The sequence below is a fragment of the Ruditapes philippinarum genome, unplaced genomic scaffold (genome assembly GCF_026571515.1).
Source record: "Ruditapes philippinarum isolate M1 unplaced genomic scaffold, ASM2657151v2 ctg1065_1_1_1_1, whole genome shotgun sequence".
NCBI lineage: Eukaryota > Metazoa > Mollusca > Bivalvia > Venerida > Veneridae > Ruditapes > Ruditapes philippinarum.
In genome coordinates, this window is record NW_026863096.1 from 12368 (window position 1) to 22276 (window position 9909).

The window sequence follows — 9909 nt, forward strand, 5'->3', positions numbered from 1 at the left end:
CATCTTAAAATGCAAAAAATGGCTTTGTCCGTAGCTAGAGTTATACCAGAGGCAGAGTGTTATAAAGGTAATGTAAAGACTTTGTTTACTATAGTTTAACCTCGATTGAAAAGGTCAGCTTTATTAGCTCATGGAACACATTTTCACACACAATATCTCTCAAATCATCTCTTCTATATAATGTGAGGGAGGCATACTGCAACCGACTACCTCAGCCACCCAGGTGGGATACGAACTTCGATCTGCCTCTTCGTAGGTGAACGCCAAAGCCACTAGGCCACAGAGACAGACATACATTCAAATGTGTATAATGAAAATAAATGAAAATGTCACTATTGTTTTGGACTCTATTAAATATTTCTAAGATTTAACAGTTCATACTTTAATTCTAAATTCAAAATTTGGTAACTGCAATCCACGAGGACAAAGAGTTAAAATAATAATCAAACAGTTTACCAGAATACTTCCAAAGAATAATAAAAAGAAATTTGCAAATGCAGTAAATTATGAAACTTGGGTGCATTAATTTGAACCATTACGAAAAATTGGAAATGAAATAATGGCTACCAAAGCTATCAACAGGCCTACTATTGCTAGAACGCTCGTTGAGTGCAAAGGTTTTGTATGCAATTTTCTTCTCTAGTGAAGGTGTTGCAATTTAGTTGCCATTGAAAAACGGCAAGTTTCACTAGAACTGAAATGCCCCAACTTATAAGTCTGCCATTGTGAAAGACGTTGTGACAGAAGAAAGGTAGCAGTTTTACTGCACCCTTTTTATTCACCATATCTTGCCCCTTGCGTCATTTTTTTTCATCCGAAATTAAAAAAGTACTCGCTGGACATAGCTCTATATCACACAAGACAGACACTTGGATCTGCCTACTAGTATGCCCAAATCAACATACGTGACGCATTCCGGAAATTGATCCATCGACTAAAATTATGCATTTCTAGTAAAGGGGAGTACTTCGAAGGAACAACATAAAGAAATTACTGATTACTAAAATTTCTAACATCTACTTCAATAATAACCAATTCTTTTCGAACATTTCTCTTACTTCGACTTTGATAACTGTCACTTTTGAGCAAATGTCTTTATACGGATGTTACCTACATTCAAAAGTACGTCACATGAAAACTACGCATTCGATGTTCAAAACAGTTTTAAAATTTGCATTTAAGAAAGTTCATAGTTCTGTGTGTTATTATTTATATACGTGTAGTTGTTTAAAAGAGTCGATTGTTCCTGTTCTAAAATCCCTGAAAAAGCGTCAGTCTACGTTGCAGTAGTATTGGCATTAATGGCAATATTAAGAGCAGTAGCAGTAGTATCAGTATTTTTAGTCGTGGTAGTAACCGAAGTAGTTAAGTGCCGAAGTAGTTAAGAAGTAGGAGAAGTAGTAACAGTCGCAGTAGAAGTCGTCAGTTTAGTCGTATTCGTCGTCATCATAATTGTCGTTAGTCGTCATATGATATTTTAGTTATATTAATGTAATAGTATAAGGTAATATTCTTTGCAAAAGTACTGGTATTAATGTTATTGAATGATGCTGGTTTCTGTGAAAAATTCTGATAATTTAATTTGCTCTTTGTTTACTTTCAGGTACGTCTTGTGGCCGTTCATATCAAATCTTTCTATGGGACGACACCAGATGAGCATAGGCTATACGATTCTGTCAAAAACCTTTCAAACTTAGATATGCGTATTTGGTAATGACTGGAATGTTTTTGTTTGTTCATCATATTGTAATTTCATAAACCAAGATAAAAAAATAATGCTTAAACGTTTGAACTTGCGTAGACGTGCAGAAAGTAACCCAGAGGATATTGCTCATGGAATAGTACAGGTACATCGAGAGGGGAATTCAGGACTAGGTTACCAAGCAGCTGGGAGAATGCTGATTTTAATATATGGAATCAGAGCATATCAAAATACAGTGAGACCCTTGTGGAGTAGTCAACATGAAAGCAGGACTATTAAGACGTAGACAATATTTTAATCGAGACCCTAACTTGGTAATTCATGTCGATGAATATGATAAATTAAAACCGTTTGGAATATCAATTCATGCAGCTATTGATGGTTTTTCCCGAAAAAAAATTATGGTTGAAAGCTGCACCTTCTAATAGAAACTCTGCTTTAATTGTATTTTATTTCATGCGTCATGTAAAGAAACACGGTCAAGTACCAATAATGGTAAGGGTTGATGCAGGGATTGAAAACTGTACATCAGAGAACTTTAGATCGCATTAAGAATGTTCCATACTGATAGCATGTCAGGGAACAATTCTGTTGGGAGATCAACTGCAAATCAAGAATTGAAATGCTTTGGATTTTTTTTCGAGAAACTTAACTTTTTCTTGGAGGAACCTGTTTAAAGATTAGATTGATAAAAACCTATTTGATAATACCGATCAGTTGCATATTGAATGCCTTAGACTTTGTTTTAAGCCTTTCATCTTGACAATTTTAAGAAATCCTGGATTATAAATACCATTTTCACAAACTTATCAAGAGTCTGTAACTTGTGAACCCAACATAATGAATAATCACCCGATGATGTTTAGTTGTACAGAATGTTCGTTTGAAATAAATTGTTTTGAAGAAGAATTGGAGAATCTGGTTTTGGTGTATACCGATGAACCTCCTACTGAAATGGTGCAGTTCAGTGTAATTTTGTCGGGGTTAATTGCACATTCCTTTCAACAACTGAATATTGCAAAACAAGCAAGCGAAGTTTATCAAACATATTATCAACGCTTTATAATTGATTACTACAGAATTAGATTTAAATTGATTTGGTATCATCTGGAAATGGTATATGGGGTATGTGACAAGGGAAGTAAATAGGCCATGTCGAGTTGTTCTTATTCTTTTGTATTATGCACATGCAAATATTTTTGATGTTTGTCAAAGTGTCATAGAATGGAAATGTGTCAAACTCCTTTCAATTATTGAAATACATGTTTCGAAGGTAACAGTAGATTAAGAACATCAAAAACATATCTAATGTCAATTTGGCACATTTGTACAGGTATCAAATAAAAACTGAAACGTATTGTTTAGATGGTGAGAATGTATTACTGACTAGAGCTATCACTGTTTGTTTGTTTGTTTGTTTCATTCATTTTACGCCTTTTCCAAACAGTATTTCAGTCATATAGGCGGGTAGTTTCCTAACCATCGTTCCTGGAGAGTTACACCAGTTTTTGTTTGGGGTCCACCTGGGCTCCTTGCCATTGGTAGTTGCTGCTGGGTCATATGGGGGTTGCGTTCATTGAACGCCGCCTTTCCTTGTTGATCTTGTTTTTTCATATTTAAGACTACCTTGCTCCGCGCTAAACAACCAAAGCATCTCCCGGGGATCGAACCCACGCCAGGGAGGTAACTGGATTAGAAGTCATCGACTCTAACCCCTCGACCACGGACGCGGTTAACTAGAGCTATCACGTAAGGTGATTAAATATTACATAATTCAATCAAAGGAAAATTATAGTTCAGTAAGTTGGTAAACAATGGACCGTAACTCCTAACTAAGTCTTGCACACATTTTTCCCACAGGTATACCAAAACTTGTGTGGACAATAAATCTGTCAAACCTGTTCAGTCAATGTAATGCTCAGCTGAAAATCTAAGGTTATGGCATCCTTAGGTATTTCGTTTTTGTTTTGTTGTTTTTTTTTCTTTGAAATGGTAGGAACGATATATAGCATGTCTGCAATAAAACAGAATTAGAATTAGTCTTTAGTAAACACAGCTTTGTTTATAAATCCACCTATAAGAACAAGATAAATGCAAAACTGTATATACTAAACAAAGATCCGTTACTAACAAACATTCCCCATGTTTTGAAAGTGCTTTGCAAACAGTTTTTATTAATAATTTGATCTGGTATGTATTAAAAATAAAAGCTAAAAGATCATCTTATATGTTGTATTTTCAATCCTTGAGGATTGTTCAGCACGACATTATTGTTGTGTACAAATGTTATCTGGTATTGTTAGTTTCTTTCAACTTTGGTGTTTCCAGTATTCCAAACTTGAATACCGTATAATCACCCTTAGGATATGTCGCCTGCTTTTTAAATTTGTCTTTTGGTGTCTTGTCTCTGATATGCAGGCTTCATAACCTCAGATCCCCTTTCAAAATTCCATTTTATTTAAGTCCGCCCATTGTTTTCTCGCATTCTTTTACTTGGAGACCATACGCCGCTTTTCATGCAATGGCACTACTGTGTCACATTGAAGCGTCTATAATAACTGCCGTATATATGACCACATCTGCGGATGTTTCTTAATTCAAAGTTTACCATTTTCGTGTTTAAATGTTGATTCTGCTTAAGCTGGTGCTTCGGAGCGTGGACGGTAACTTGCACTTTCGTGTACTGTCCACGAACAGGCTCAATCAAACCGAGCCTACATAATTTTCAAATTTTATTTTCAAGCGTTGAGCTTTCCTTTAGAATTCTGTTTTTTTCCCTCTATTTAATTGTAGTATTTAGATGACATTGCCCCCGATTGCGCTTTCATACATAAGTCAAAGGTCATTCATGGCTCATGGTAATATAATTATAAGTCAACAGGAAGTTCTTGTCAAAATGGCTGTTATGTATATATAGGGTCAGTCAGGGGAAAATGCCATAAAATTATAAGGCAGCAGGAAGGTTTTGCCAATGTTAAAAGTTTCGGACGGAGTGTTTCCATTATTGTTCTTTAAGCCACATAAAAGAAAATAAGCCACATAAAAGCATTGCGGAATGAAAAGGGTCAAAAAGAATTTACTGTTGCATATTGTCCTCCTAGCCGTTTAACAACCGATATGTTATCTCGGACTGACTGACTGACACTGGAGGACGGATAGTTCAAAATCTGTATACCCCCTTTGGGAACATGAAAACAACAAAGGATTGCTACATGTCTGACACATCTTTCTACAAAAGATCAGTTCAAATTTAAACTGTGTAAATTCTATTTTGTTATTTTATGACTTTTTTTATTGTACAGAACCAGTTTTCAGATCGACTTTTACGAACAAAAAGATCGAGCTATCATCATAGATTGCCGTTGCCGTCCGAAAATTTTAACGTTGGTTCAATTCTTTTTTATTACAGAAGTTATTGATTTCATATTTGGACACAATATTCTTTTGGGCAAAAACTTCAAAACGATTATTATGAAGATGAACTTGATTCCTAAATGACCTTGTCCTTCAGTATTAAAATTTTAAAATTGATTTAAAATGGCTATTACTTTCTTTATCGGTGGATTCAATTAATGCTCGGACACAACAACCTTAAATATATCCTCTATCACACAAAAATCTTTCGAAATTTTATTTTCAAAATTTAAACAACAATGAATTTCAGTTAATTTTCATGTACAAAACATAATTTTAAATTTGTAAGATGAAAACAAAATGTATAGAAATGAAGATATCGAGTTGCAATCAAAACTGACAGAATGACCACGCAGGTCCTATGAAGAAAATACTCTTTATTCTTTTATAATGCATGCACACATTTCCTTCATAATGTGTGGTAACAGATACTTTTAATTGGCACCAACCTTCATTAATTTTATTGCATTTAAATATAGTAGTATAATAAATATGCACTTGATATCTGATTATGTAAAATATGATAAACAAGATCCACAAGGAAAGGCGGCGTTCAATGAACGCAACCCCCATTTCAATGAACGCAAACCTACATTTGCCTTGATAGTGTATATTTAAGGAGACCACCCTTAAATAGAGAAATATAAATATGACATTGACACCTAAATGACATTGATCATCAGGGTCAATTTTTTTAAATTGTCCTATATGTTACATAATTTTATTTATAGATGGATTTGATTTATTTTTGAACACAAGTCGTATGAGACCACCTTCACATGGATTATTATAAATCTGACCATTTACCTATGATTGACCCTGTTAAACCAGCTTGTTATCATGTTTTGTTTTCTAATTGATATGTGCGTGAGAAGCAGCCTTACAATTACCAGTCTTGCAGCCCAGAAGCATAGCATACAAAAAGTATCGCAACCTTACTTAAGAATTAAAAAAGGTTTTAGAGGTTAAGTGATTTTAGGTGGGCAGAACTTAGTCAGATAATAGCAATCAACTAAACACATTTTCACAATTTGTTACCTGCAAATGAGGCAAACACTGTCACACACATGCCGCAAAAAAGGAAACATGGCAACAGAATGGAATGTCTTGGTCTGTCCATGCATATGGTACATATGTCTGGCACTACTGGTTCTAGATCTGCCCGAAGAGTAATCTGTACCATTAAACACTTTAATGAGACTAAAGACACATTATTTAACTTTAAATACCTTTTTAATTTCATGAGCACGATTATTAGTTATGACTGATTTGAGACATTTTATTGTTTTCAGTACATTTTAAAGCACTGTTAATGTTTCCTAATGAAACTAGATGCTCTTTTTGTTTTCTTCATATTTTCTTTTTGTTGAGATGAAATGCTTGTCTCCCCCCAAAATATCATTGACTTACGAAGTTAAATGACGACATTGTGAAGATAAAATGAGATACAAAAGGGCCATGATGGCCCTGTATCGCTTACCTGGCTGATTCAAGTCATATAAGGGCCAATACCAGATTTATATTACTCCCTATAGAGGTCTCATTAAGATTGTTTTGTTCAAGTAAGACTAAAATATATAAATTAATATCTAAGATATTTGTAAATTTAAAATGTTGACAGTGCTGGTCAAGATTATTTAAAGTCAAGAGGGTCACCTTTATATGGATTATTTTCAAGGTTTTGTCCATAGGGATGTTGTGTGCAAATATCAAGTCTAGGGAGTAGAGGTGTGCCAAGATTATGACAAATGTTGAAGTTTTCAGAAGACAGCGGTCTGTGGTGTGGTCATTTTTGCCCATCGGGCCATGATGTGAACAATCTTAACAGAGATTTACTTTGCAAAGAAACTCTTATCAAATATCTTAGCTGTAGCTCCTTTCATGATGAAGTGGACAATTTTTTATTAAAATTCCTTTCGGAAATATGTGTCTCTCGGGTGTGGTCAGTTTGACCCAAAGGATCATGTTTTGAACAAACGTATAATAGACGTCAACTAGAAAATGCTACACCCTGGTCCTCTTGTTCTGGAGAATAAATACTTGACGTTTGTCCTGTATAAGTCTATAAACTTACTAAGTGACCCCAAGTGGGGACCCTTTAACTCCAAGGGTCATGATTTGAACAAACTTGGTAGAGGTCCACCTGACAGTGCTACATATCAGAAATCTAAACTGCAGCTCTTTTGGTTCTGTAAAAAAAGAGTTTTGAATTTTCCCTTAACAACTCTATGTCAAAACTAAGACACCCCAATGTGGGGCTCATTTGACTCTCAGAGACATGATTTGACAAACCTTCGTAGAGGTCTACCAGACAATGCGACATATCAAATATCTAAGCTCCAGATCTTTGAAGGTTTTAAGATTTTTGCTATTGGTTGCCATGGTAATCAGAGTTCTGCATAGTATTCAATCAATTCTTTGAGCAAATTTGGCAGAGATTTATAGCAAAAACATACCTGTAAAATTTGGATGAAATTGGCTCAGCAGTTCTGTTGACTCACAAACGGACGGACGCCGGACATTGTGGCGCCGTTATATGATTAAGGTGAAGTTCAAAAGCATATTAAACTGGTCATGAAAAGCATATTAAACTGGTCATAATAATTATTTTTTACTGCCTATGAAAGAAAAGAAAAAAAAGAAGATCGAAAAGCTAATCAGATTTGTTTACATCAATGAAATTATAAAACTAATCCAATTGTGATACCTAGATAGTATAATACCTATAATACAGGTCTATAAAACATGTTTTGTAGATGAAAGGCTGACACGCAGTATAAAAATACTGATCTAAATTTTAATTGAATCTTTCTGGGACAATCTTCTAGCTTGAACCCACATCTGGGTTGCTAAATGAAAAAAAATACAAATGCGTTTTATCGCCAATTTAATATGCTTTTGAACTTCACCTAAATCATCTAGGAAAAAGCGAAGGAGAATGCCAGACACTTTACTTATTGGTCAAACCTGGCAGGCTGATGATTATACAAGATGATACTCAAATGTTAATAATAATATTATATGATTCTAATTACTTTGGTTCGTATTTTTTGAATGGCAACAAGCGATGTAATAGCGATGTAATAGGAAATTGTTGCGCGTTAATTCAACACAAACAAATTCAACCGCATTTTCAGTGGTTTTAGCATGGATTTCAGTAGCAATTCAATGTAAAAAAAAACTTGTTTTCAAAAGTTCTAACTAAAGTACATGTAGATAGAAGATCTCCACCGGTTATATTATGCATCCCATTTCTGCAAGACTTTGTCGGTATGTAGTCTGAAGGGGTGAATGTGTTTTAGAAAAAAAAGTTCAAGGTATCGCATTGTATCGCGGTTATTAAAGGGTATCGCCCGAATTCCTCGCTGATATGCCAGACGTATGTAAACTAGTGTATATTAACTAGTGTATTTTGCGTAGCAAATCTTTATCAAATATTTTATATTAAACACTAGTTGGAAAAATTGAAGTTCATAAATCATAAACATCTATAATGAATGACATTGATATCATTTTTTAGCCATTTGGTCATAAGGTATATAGGTGGAGTTCAAGCATTGGCAAGAATGTAGATGGTCACGGACTTTTAGGTCATATTCTATTGCGTTATTCAGTATGCCGTGGCAAATGATAAGGCCTGCAGAAAGGAAATGGAAGTGATCTCATGTTTTTTGCCGGTTACCAAAAGCAATTTAAACAAACACAATTATACATAAACGCACACACATGTACACACACGCGTACACGTACCGTAGATGACCAAATTTTAATTATTAATTGTTTTATTGGGTCTTAATCTTATCGAACACATGAATGTGCGTCATTTAAAATAATCAAGTTAGATGTGGTATGGTCCAGTGATTAACTCGTCAAACTAGTAATCTAACGATTGCTGGCCACGTGGGTTCAAACCCAGTCAGTGGCAAGTCGTTTTACTGTTAGCGAATAATTTTACAATCATTAATTAGTACTGGTAGGTTTTCAGTTCCAATGTCTTATCACGCATCGAACTTCCAAAACGACAGAACTAAAATAAATTTCTATAACCTAAAAATAACCAAATTGTTATTCTAATTGTATAACGCTAGTACTTACAACAATATATACAAAGAACAAGTCTGATACAAATATATTTTTGTCGGATTTTACGTCAGGAACATAAATTGTGACTTTTCAGTTTTACTGGGGAAGAAAGACCTCAGGTACCACTCCATACATTATTTTAAGCACGAACGGGAACGATTGAAGTATCTTGCGGGATTCGAACCCAAAGGTGAGAGGCAAGTAGTTGGACAAAAATACTAAAAGCAATATACTGATTACTAGCTCCGTGAAACTGATTTAAAAAATCTAGTATTAAAGGTCTTTACAGACTCACAGTAATTTTGAATTGTAATTCATATTTTTGGTATTCACCCATTTGCAAGTAGTTTCAAACAAGTTTTACCCGGTTAAATTAAAGTCCACTAATACATTTGATTTTGAAAACAGGCAAAGTAGACAACCAAATAGAAAATGTGCATGCTTAAATAGTCTGAAAATCACCAAGTTTTATATTTTGTACGAACTATGTAAAGTAAAAACAGTAAAGGGGTGTAACAAAAATAATGGCTTCGGTAATTCACGTATTTTCTTTATGTAGATATGAAATGATATATTAAATCCATAAGATAGTTTCATTAAAACAATTTATAAGACAATCAATACTGAAACTAAGATTGATCAAGAAAACATAATGATTTATGTATGTAACCAGAAATCAAGAAATTATTCAGCCAGATAGTAAACAAAGG